General features: G+C 43.8%; 1 protein-coding gene and 1 long non-coding RNA gene across 6 annotated transcripts in view; one reads left to right on the top strand and one right to left on the bottom strand.

Moving 5' to 3' along the window:
• The window catches only part of SCHIP1 (schwannomin interacting protein 1), a 731,629-nt gene that overhangs the window by 465,003 nt on the left and 255,314 nt on the right, over positions 1-11,312 (top strand). The window lies entirely within an intron of this gene.
• Positions 3,761-11,312, bottom strand: part of LOC109373349 (uncharacterized) — a 44,797-nt gene continuing 37,245 nt past the window's right edge. The window contains exons 2-3 of the long non-coding RNA XR_002122207.1: positions 9,601-9,660; positions 3,761-4,510 (exon numbers count right to left, since the gene is read on the bottom strand). This is a non-coding gene — a long non-coding RNA (uncharacterized LOC109373349). The remainder of the gene's footprint in view (positions 4,511-9,600; positions 9,661-11,312) is intronic.

Below are 11,312 nucleotides of genomic sequence, written 5' to 3'. Positions count from 1 at the left end.
GGCAGTGTCACTGGCCCTCATATGTGGGATCCGAACCGGGGCCCTGTAGCGTCCCAAGCCAGTTCTTAACCATCGCGCCACTCGGCCAGCCCACCCCATCTCTTTTTATTGTGCGTTAAACCTCCTTCTACCAGAGCACCCTCTCAGGTTAAATAATTGTTTACTTCAGCAAAACTTCCTGTAGTGATGACTTTGATTATTCCTTTAGTTCCAATTCATTGGGCTTCTTTCTCAAGAAAACATAAATTTTCGGTGGGAGCTCTATTTATTGTCCTCTACATTTATCATTGTCTCCTCATCATTTTTATCTCTTTTTCCCTTTCCTTTGCATCCTGTGAAAGTTTCCAAATTTGCCCAGGACTTGATTTTATAACTTCAATTCTGATTTTCTTGCAGAGTGGATTTCGTTCTGCCATTGCATTCTTAGCATGCTTGGAATCTTGATTTATCTTACCCTATTCATCTCATCCCATTTTCTCTCTACCTCTCTTTATAGTTCCTGCTCTTCTCAGAGGCGATATCTTTTAGTACCCTACTAAAGGCCTCCCTCCGATGGTATTCTAAGCCTTCCTTCTGGCTCCTAGAGCCTGCCTGAGTATTCACCAATAGAAACTGCATGTGATTACCCTTAGTCCAGCTTTCAGTCTGCTAGTAGGCGGGTCAAATCCCTTTTTCACATCAACAGCAAAAGCAGATAGATGTGCCTAGCTTCTGTCCCCTTACCCACTATAGCAAAACTTTCATCTTGTATGGGTTCTGCAGGACTGAAATGTGACTATTAAGAAAGTCCCATTTCCTGTTTCTGTGCCTTGCTGGGGAGAAGCAGTCCATGAAAAGCTGTAATCTCCAGTGTGCTATGCTGCCAGAACCCGTCGTCTCTGCTTTACCTGTGCAGAAGGTATCTCCCAGCATGCACTTGCCACAATCTTTTCCTCACCCCCTTTCCTCTGTCCTGTGTGCTACCCATGAAGATTCTAATTCAGGAGGTTTGGGAAGCCAGATGTAGAAAGACCCCAGTTATTGTTATAGAGATTGGTAGAGACCTCTCATTTCTAAAATAGAAGACCCCAAATAAAGAGAGCTGAAGGGGCTTTCGTCAGCTTTCAGTTGAGCAAGTTATGAGTGAGATGCCAGGTGAATTTCTTAGTCAGGTTCTCTGCACCTTGTGATTGATTCTGGTTGTCTAATTAGTCCTAGCTTTTGGTAATGGCATGAGTTTCCAACTTTTGATGAGTTTCCTGTCTTCATGGGCATTTTAGCCAGAGGAAGCTAGCCAGATTCCATTTGAAAGCAGAACCAGAGAATATTTTTAGCTTGTTTCATTTTAATGTAGCCAACTTCTTATTAAGAGATTTCACTGATGAGGTAGCGTTAATTTGACCGTTGCCAGGAACAACAAAAATGTGCCATGCCTTGGTAAGCAGCTATAAGTCAGAGAAGATAATGGAGACAAAGGTGCATGGCTATGTTCTGGTGGATGGCAGTTCGATCTTTAATCCCACCCTAATGCATTGTAACAGAATCCCCAGCATGTAATAGAGACAACTGGGGGACCAGGCCTCAGGGTATGGAATGTACTTATCAGTGTAAAATATCTTGGTTTCAATTGTTTTATGCTAGATCCAAATGCCCTCAAGTTATAAGGTTTTTTAAAAACTTCTCAAATAATCAATAACTCCATCCTGTACTATAAAATATAGTTTGGATAAATCTTCTTTACTTTTTAAAACACAATTTAAGGCCCTTTCATGACTGGATTTGTCCTGTTCTTCCCCTCCTTTTCCTCAAAAGCTCTACCATTCATCCCCTACCTGATAGCAACACCAAACCTCTCCTTTCTGTGACCACATCAGCCCTTTCCTACCACTGTGTCTTCACACACGCTTTTCCTCCGCGCATGCCCTGTGCCCTCCTATACTTGGCAAACTCCTACACATCCTTCAGGCCCCCTGGGCAGTTTGTGGCTCCCTCTACTTTGTTTACTTAACACTTGGTACAAACCCCCCCCTCATAATACAAGTCATGGGCAGTTGTCCCTGTGTGATGTTCGATGTATACTGGACTGAATGAACAGAAAAGAAATAATGGAAGGGCTGCTGATGTGCTCACCCAAATAGCAGAAATATTAATAGTCTCTACTAGCCCCCTGCTCCTCCAGGATCTTGCCTGACCTTGTTTAAAAAAAAAATGGGGTGGGAGGAAACAAACTAACAGCTATTGAGTATTTATGATGCTGAAAGGCTTGCCCTGGAGGGGATGAGAAGTCCAAACTCTGTCACTTTTTAGCTGTGTGCCCTCAAGCAAGATTCTTATCCAGTTTCTTCATCTGTAGAATGAGGATAATAATAGAAATCTCCTTATAGGGTTGTTGTTAAAATGCAAGGAAACGGTATTTTAGACCACTTAGAAGAGTTCCTGGCTCATAGTAAATGTTTAATAAAAAATTACCCATTAATATTAATCAGTTGGAAAAGACAGACAAATTGAATATCCCAGAGTGGATCTCTAAGTGGAATAACAGAGAGGCACTTAGTCTGACTGGCGTTGAGGAAGGACATGCCAGAGGAGATGATGCTTGAAAGAAGCCTCCGCAAGGAGCCGCCTCTCCAGGACAAGCAGGCTGCCTTCTTCAGGAGGTAACTCCCTCCCCAGCCCAGCCTGCCTGGAGGACTAATCTGATTTAGGCCCCCACTCCCTAGAACCTGAACCAAAGGAGGGAATCTGGAGGAAGCCCCCTTCATCACCATCTAATCTGCACATCATGTTCCTAAGCACCTGGGAAGGCAATTCAGCCTCTCCAGGCCTCCAGAGCCTTACCTGTGATGTTCCTTTGAGTGACAGCGTGGAGCGTAAGTCAGTACGGGGCCTCCCTCAGCAGACCAGGTCACCCAATGCAAGGCAAAGATAAATGAGGGCTGTCCTGGACAGATGGACACTCGCTGTTTCCCCTGCCTTCCTATCTGGGTGCAGAGATCTGAAAGGCAAGTAGGGGACCGCGTTTGGAAATGCTGCGCCCTTCTCAGCAAGAGTCAGAATGGAAAAAGCAGGAGGCTGTATTATGGGAGATAGTATTTCGGGACGCCCTGTTTCTTTCTTTCTTGGATGTCCAGATTCCTCTCTGAAGTAATGAAGGGTAAACACCAGAGGGCTGCGTCCACAGCTCCTGGTTTGACTTGGCAGATTTGATTCTCTCCTGGTTATTTCTGTGACCGTGTCTCTTCCACTGGCCCCATTCCTCACATTCACAGCATAGAAAACTCTAAAGTTACTCAAATATTCACTCTGAAGATGCTCAAGGAATGCCTTCTATGACCGCTGGCTATACCCTGTGTGGGAAAGGAACCCTGACATGTTTCCAGAAAGCAATGCAAGCCCCAGGATCTCTGCCTGCATCTCTTTGTCAAAGTATGAGTTGGATTAATTCATCAGATTCCTGTGCTTACATGGCTGAAGAAATGGCAACTTTGTAGAAAAAGAAAGTGGCCAAACAGAAGCTGGAGGTAGGCTTTGGTGGCTGTAAAATACATGAAGAAGAGAAAAGCACCAAGTAATTTTTCCTGGGCATGTTTGCTTTGTCTCTGAACATTTTTTTCTCATGTATGTCAATGGGTTAATTGCCTTCTGACACTGACTGACAATAAGACATGTTCTCCTGCTAAGATTAAGCAAAGTTAATTGAAGGAAGTTAGTAATGAAAATATTGGACTCAGTCCATTCTGGTAGAATATGACACTGGAAATTATAGCCAGAGTGACTCCTACACTTGCACATCATGTTTCTAAGCTTCCAGGAAACCAGCCATCAGTCACCCGAGTTCTGTGTCTATCACAAACGAACAATGCGGCAATCTATAAACCATGAATCCTGAGTATCACTGGAGTACAGAAAGCGTCTCTAGAAAATTCATCACCAATGTCTTCAGCATAGAGGGAAGCCAATTGTTTCTATATTTAACCATAATTTTATTTCTGAATATTATCTCAGATGGCTGAGTGCATTCATTTCTCAAATATGTTTACCCCAAATACACAAATTGTTCGGTCTGCTCCGTCCTCCGCTGATGGAAACAGTGCCTGAGAAGTCACGAAGCCTGATTGTTCACTTAATTGGCTCTTGTGTTGTTGGATCTGTAGAGATGAAAAATGGGGAGGATGCCAGGTCTCCAGCCCTATGTGTAGTAAGGATCCTCGGAGCCTAATCGTCTTAAAATGCCAAAAACATTCCAATTTCTGAGGGCTCTTCGGCCAGCATCTGTCATAAATTCAAAGAAACTCCTACGATCACGCAGCCAGCAATGAAGCAAATGAGATTCAATTAGCCACTGGCGGGAGTATCATCTGCTGGTGGTAACTGGATGCATGCAGGAGCGTCTGTAACGCTGGTCCATGGAGAGCGGGTCCTGTATGGCTTACCCAGGCTGGTGCTGCTGGCAGACAGAGCCCTTCTCGGGCCTGCTGACCTCCTGCTCTGCCAGCTGTCCTCAACATGGACGGGACAGGTGTCCATGGCTCTGAAATAGAGGAATTTAGGGGGTCTGTATTAACCATCTAGATGTGTTCTTTAATTATTCAATGAGCATTATTCCTTCTTGATGGCAAAGCCAACCAGAGACTAAGCTGACCTCCCACATGAGTGACTCCAGGGCATTGTTTAAGGTTCTCCAACTTTAAAGGGATTCACCAGCTTGCTCCCGTAATACCTGAAATTTACATGAGAACAAAGCCTTCAGTTCCATGATCAGAGACATGACTTAAAAGGGTGAAAGAGTCCAAGGAGGGTGGGATAGGAAAGGAAGCAGCATCTGTTGAATATAGGCTAGGCCTTCTGTGATGTATCTTACAAATCTATTCTCATTTCATTGTCACAGTTGCACTTCCTGATAGGAAGGAGATGATCCACTTAAACTAGTAGTGGAAAGACTAAGAAAGACATTATTTACATAGCAGGGTTTAGGAAAACTAAAAAGTACAATGTGCTGGGATGAGCAAAAATGAAAAGTGTCCTCCATCTGCAAGGCAAGAGTTGAAAATGGTTACCAGAACCACAGAGAGGGCTCCTGACAGGAGATATGGCCAGGTACAGGGGGATGCAGCCAACCAGGAGTGACCCAGAGTGACAGCCAGAAGATAAGCTAACCCCTCCTCCTCCCACCCTCCAAGCTTGTGCTGGTGCTTTCTGTTGGCCAAACCCAACCAGAAACCGGACGGCAGGGAGGCCTATTGATGTATCTCTCAGAGCAGGCAAGGGAAAAGTGAGAAGTGGATCTGGAAAAGCACGTGGATGACACTCACACAGAGGTGTATTGTTCTCCCCGTTTCTCAGAGGAGGGATCTGAGGGTCAGAGAGGGCGAAATTCACAGTCAACCAACCAGGATTCAAACTCCAAAGGTCTCTCTGAGCCCCGAGTCAAATGGGCACGTTCTGAGTGAGATGGTGAACAGATGTAAATTCACACTAAAGTTCTAAATGCCTGAGGGTGGCAAGGAAGGAAAAGATAAGCAGGTCCTGAGAAATGACAGGATGGAGGGAGTGGGAGATACAGAGAATGGGGAAGGGTATAAAAGAGGAGCCCAGGGGCACAGGGAGGCAGACGACTGATTCCCGACCCTGAGGAGGCCTCCTCCTCTTCAAGAGTCGTGCACACCTGGCTGCAAGGCACTGGACGGTGCTCAGAGTTCCACCATCAGACCCATGGCCAACAGGTCTCTTATGATGAAATGCTAGGTTTTTAAGCCTATGTATTATTCCCCAAAATTACTACTATTTGAAGAAAGAATACCAGAAATTAGAAGTAAAATGCTAAACTGTTTTGGTCCTAACCTAGAAAGGAGCATGAATGAGTATCTTTGTGGTAAGGTCAGTATCTGCCGTGAAAGTGCTGGCCCTTAGTTGTTCTTGGGAGAAACTAAACCTAAGACAACACAGAATCCAGGAACCCCGTTGGCTGCTGGGAATGAGTTCTAAGCTTGAATTCAAGAACCGGAGTTGAAATCTTGGCAAGTCGTTTCCTAACCTACCTCAACGTCCTCCCACTATCAACTGTTTCTTACTCTATGAAATAGTGAAACATGACTAGTTGTTTTCCTGTGGATTTCTTGTGGAAATCAAATGGAATAAGGTATATTTGTAAACTACGGGTATACAATATGTAAAATACAAACTATCTTTTTCTATTATGCAGACCTTATTTAAAATTTAAAAAAAAACAAAAGCCCCCCCAAAAAAATCAGGAGTTGGATTGGGAGAAGTCTATCATATTGTAAGAAATTTTGTGATTATTGCCCCATTTCCAACCCCACCCAATACCTATAGCCCCACAACCTAGCACAGGGTTGAAATAGAAAAATTCACCTAAAGTGTAAATGTAACTGTGACTCATTTCTTGGAAATTTTCCTGACGCATCTGAGTGAAATGTAATAATAAACTAACATTGTCTTTCCTCTGCCTTGTGCCTTTCCCTGTCCCCACATTCCTAAGGAATTACTAAGCAGCCTGAGAGTTCTAGGCACATCCCTTGGTGGTGATTTGTAACATCTTCTTTTGAGTAGGTTTAGTCTGGGGACTGAAGAAAATCATTTAGATGAGCTGGGATCACACCTCTCTCTCCTTGCTATCCCCTCATATGGAGAACTTAGTCGTAAGTAGGTGACAGAATGATGCAGTCACCAACAGTGAGATGGCTCATTTAGCCAGCATCGCTCAGTGCCTTCTCTGTGCCAGGCCCTATACCAGGGGCTGGGGACACCAAGGTAAGTGAGCAGACGGCAGTGCCCTGCCCAGGAAGCTCACCCACAGCCCAGGGGAGTGTCGTTCAAGTAAACCAGCAACTGAGGCCCACTGTAATCTCTCCATGACAGGTCAAATCAGACATATGAATTAGACCTACATTTGAAGTTGTTTCAGCACCTAAACATAATTTAAAGGTAAAAATTTCAGACCTTGCCATCACATTTTGTCTACATGTTATTGACAATCGAGATGTTTCTCATCATCAGAGTATCTGGCATGACGTGGACCCAGACGCAGATCATGAGAGTTTTGTTACTAAAATGTTCCATGGGGTTATTGACCATGGTATTGACACAACCCAAGGAAACTAATTTCCCCTAGATGAGGAAAAATAACATCAAACTGTTAAAATGATCAGGTTGCCAAATAAGAACAAGCTACTACTTGACCCAAGAAATGTCCAATGCCATTTGTTGACAAAGCCACTGACTTAATTTAGCACATGTTTGTCTTCTACCAGAAAAAAAAAAAATCATGGGACACAGGGTTAGCAAAACATGCATAAGACAGGACTGATCTAAAATGACAAGCAGGGAGGGCCGGCCGAGTGGCGCGATGGTTAAGAACTCGCTTGGGATGGCAGAGGTCCCCGGTTCGGATCCCACATATGAGGGCCAGTGACACTGCCCTCTACAGCTAAGATGCTGAACAACAGCTCAACCTGGAGCTGGGCTGCCATGAGTCGCCGGCGACGGCATAGGCTGCACTCCCTGTGGCAGTGGGTTGCCATGGGCTACCGTGTGTAGCCAGCAGCCAGCGTGAGCGGCCAGCAGCCGCAGTGAGCGGCCGTCCAGAAGCCGGCGACTGATCTGGCCTCGCCAGAGAAGAGGGCAATGATGGTGCCAACTTGGGCCAGTGAAGCAACGTCCTCCACAACTAGATTGAAGAACAAAACGACAGCAACTTGTCTGTTCCCCTTCCCCCAATTCCCCAGCACTGTTCCCATCCCCCCAATTCCCCAATAAAAATTTAAAAAAATCTTTAAAATGACAAGCTGGGAGACCCAGGCTGGTGGAGTCCAAATTTAGATGAGGCTAAAACTTTCGCTTCTATAGTCAGAGACAAGATTTAAAAGGGTGAAGGATTAGAAGAAGGGTAGGCTGGGAAACAATGAACATAGACCGTGGAGAAGCACCATCCTTTTGTCAAAGATTTTAATCAGATATGTTACTAATGTGCCAAATTAAATTTCATAGTGACACATGCACAGATATTAAAATGCTGGCCCCCCAAAAAAAATGAGTTAAAATCCCAGTATTAATTTATGGATTTGAACTGGTTTTGAACTCCCGAATGAACCCAGAACTGAGAAATAATTGAGGCTTAGATCATAGACTTTATAATTGGGAGAAAATTTAGAGATCATTCTGACCAACCCCGTCATCCTCTAAGACGAAGAGACTGAGTGTCTGAGGGGTTAAGGGGCTTGGTCAAGGTTACCAGATAAGTAATGGCAGTGGCAGGTCTAGAGGACAGATTCTGTACTTGAGGGTAAGAAACCTTGACAAGTCAGGACATGAAATGCCAGAGGACCCAATAATGCAATCATATGAGTAGGGGAAAAAAAACAGCTATGTTAAAGTTTGAGGAAGTGGAGTTAATGAAACTGATGAATTAAAGTTAAGGCTTATTTCAGTAATTAATAAGAATCCTTTAATTGAGAATAGCCATTCTTGTCAACTCTGATCATAATATAAAGAAATTATCCACAGGTGAGAAGGTAGCTACAGATTCCTAGAGCAGCCTACTTCCTAAGGCATTAGAGACTCACTCTCCAGGAAAAATGGCAATGGTTGATACTACCCACCTTCCTCTCCCAGGTTTGTGAGAAACTCATATGCAAGCCCTACCCAACAGCACTCTTCTCTGGGAATCCCAAATCTCAGTGCCAGCCTTTCAGGAGGAAAGCACAGAGGTGCCATGTAGACCTCCCCTATGCCAGGCAGGCATCAGAACTGTGACCACGGGGCAGTATGTTCTTAGGCCACCTTCCACAGGTAATTCCCTTCATAAAATACTGCAGAATCAGCAAACTCTCAAAATGCCTTTCTGGGGGACTTGACTCATAAACACTATAGATGGCGTAGGGCCTAATGATACCTCAACTTTTGGATTTTACAGACTAGTTTATTTTCAAATAAATTCAAGGCACTCACTGATAACTTTCTACTTTGCCAAGTAAGTACATTTTAAAAACAAACAAGAAGGAACATCTTAACCCCAGAAAGTAGGAAGGAGATGTATAATGAGAAAAAAAAAAAATCTAGTACTATAGTTGGACAAATTCAATTTTATGAGCATCTATATGGCCCTCCTTTTTTAAATTTCGCACTGGACCGGTGAACATTTTGTTATGGTTATCTCCAACCAGTCCACAGAGAGCATTTGGAAACTCTGATCTTATTCCATTACAAAATACTTCTACCACCACATACATTTATCCAGACTATCTACTGACCGCGTTAACAGGAAACAGATCCCAAATAAGATAATTTGAGAGACTTCACCGAAGGCACTACTTGGAGAAGTGTGGGCAAAGTTAAGGAAAAAGGGAAGATGAGACGCCCATGACAGGCCCTAGCAGGAAGCTGTTACCACCTCCAGGCCTGTGGGCCGAGAAGAGTGTTACCAGGACCCAGGAAAGATGGAACCATAGGAGAGGGGGCAGGCTGGCATTGCAGTCACGCAGTAACAAGGCCACTTCCAGAAAATGCCATCTGGAGTCAGGAAGGTGTTGCAAAAGCATGTCTTGACCTCTTTCACCTTCTGTCCTCCAGACTCTTGCTGGGCATTTTATTGGCCAAACCCACCTGGCATCCAGGAGGCAGGGAGTCCAAGTAATATGATCCCTAGGGGTCAACCTCCTCGGCCTAAAACAGAGAGAATATTGCAGAACAGATGATGGTAGGGGGGAAGGGGAGAAATGGAGAACAGCCAAAACAAAAACAAATAATTCCACGATCATAATAGGTGATCATGCTACTCTTGAGCTCATTCAGTTGTTAAGAACATAAAACTTTATGGGCCAAACTGAAAACAACAGGCATAAGAGTGTTTTCATATCCTTACCTTTCTTCATACCGCTGTTTTCTTTCTCGTGCCATTTTCCTGTTGAAGATTTTAGTGCTGGTGTTTGAATTAAATTCTAGATATACATAAACTTTGCTCTCTAAAACTTGCTCATCCTAAATATGTTTGGAATTTATAACTACTAGCCCCTCAGTTCCAATAATTGTTCACAAACTTTGTCTTCTTGATTTGTTCTTAAATCATACCTAGTCATTTTGGAGACATTTGTTATGTGAGAGTGAAACTGATTTTAGCTGTTTCTAAGGAGGTAGGTAGCATAATTCCTACTGGTAGAAGGTTAAATCCCAAAATCATACTAGAGGCTGAGGAGACACTCAGCTCTCAAAGCTTCCATGAGTTATTGCTGATAAAAGGTGGAAGCTCTTTCTTTCTCCAAACCCATTAATTAGGCTCTGGGCCTCCAGAGGGAGACCCAAGGCCACAGAGAATGGATACACAATTGCTCTGAGTAAGAATGTGAAAGAAACTAACCTTCCAGAGGATGTCAAGGATTAGAACAGAGGAGGAAAGAGATGTAAGAAACCTGACTGGAAAGATTGCGTGAGCAACATAGCAGGAAGTAGGACACTCTGGAGAATAGTAGCTGCCTGTGGCAGGAGGAACAGAGGGATCTGAGGAACAAGAATGAGTGATACCTAATTCTATGTTGTATTCCATAATGTAATGCTTCCTCCATAGTCTCAAACTTCGATAAAAATCTTCTATGCATATGTCTGAAAGGATGGTCTGAGGGAACACCAAAAAGAGCTGAGTTTCACTTGTGGCTCAGTGTGAGGCAAGGAAGACAGCAGCTGTGGGAGGACAGACTCTAGCACAATTGAGATTCCAGCAGTCACGAAGAGCTATGAGGGACCAAGAGAATACAAGGTCTGACAATTAAGTTTGCAAACTCATCCTAGAAAAAAAAGTGCTACATACCCCATTGCTGAATATCACTATGGTCACCTTTAAAACACTCCCCTTGGGAAGCTATGCACCAATGCCAGCGCCTAGTCCACCCTTCAAAACAATTTTGGAACTCTTCTTCTGGAATGGCCATCAGAGCTGTGGTCCTATTACCATTGATGTCCTGAATGTCATCAAAATGTCTTCCTTTCAATATTTCCTTTGTCTTTGGGTAAAGAAAGAAGTCACTGGGGGCCAGATCAGGTGAGTAGGGAAGGTATTCCAATAAAGTTATTCGTTTACTGGCTAAAAACTCCCTCAGAGACAGTGCCATGTGAGCTGGTGCATCATCGTGATGCTAGAGCCATGAATTGGCAAAAAGTTCATGTCGTTTAACTTTTTCATGCAGCCTTTTCAGCACTTCCAAATAGTAAACTTGGTTAACTGTTTGTCCAGTTGGTACAAATGCATAATGAGTAATCCCTCTGATATCAAAAAAGGTTAGCAGCATCACTGCAACAAGTTTGTAAACTTAATTGTCAGACCT

Source organism: Hipposideros armiger, unplaced genomic scaffold, assembly GCF_001890085.2.
Source record: "Hipposideros armiger isolate ML-2016 unplaced genomic scaffold, ASM189008v1 scaffold_16, whole genome shotgun sequence".
Classification (NCBI taxonomy): Eukaryota; Metazoa; Chordata; class Mammalia; order Chiroptera; family Hipposideridae; genus Hipposideros; species Hipposideros armiger.
Note: the sequence above shows the minus strand (reverse complement) of the source record. Positions and strands in the feature narration are given on the sequence as shown.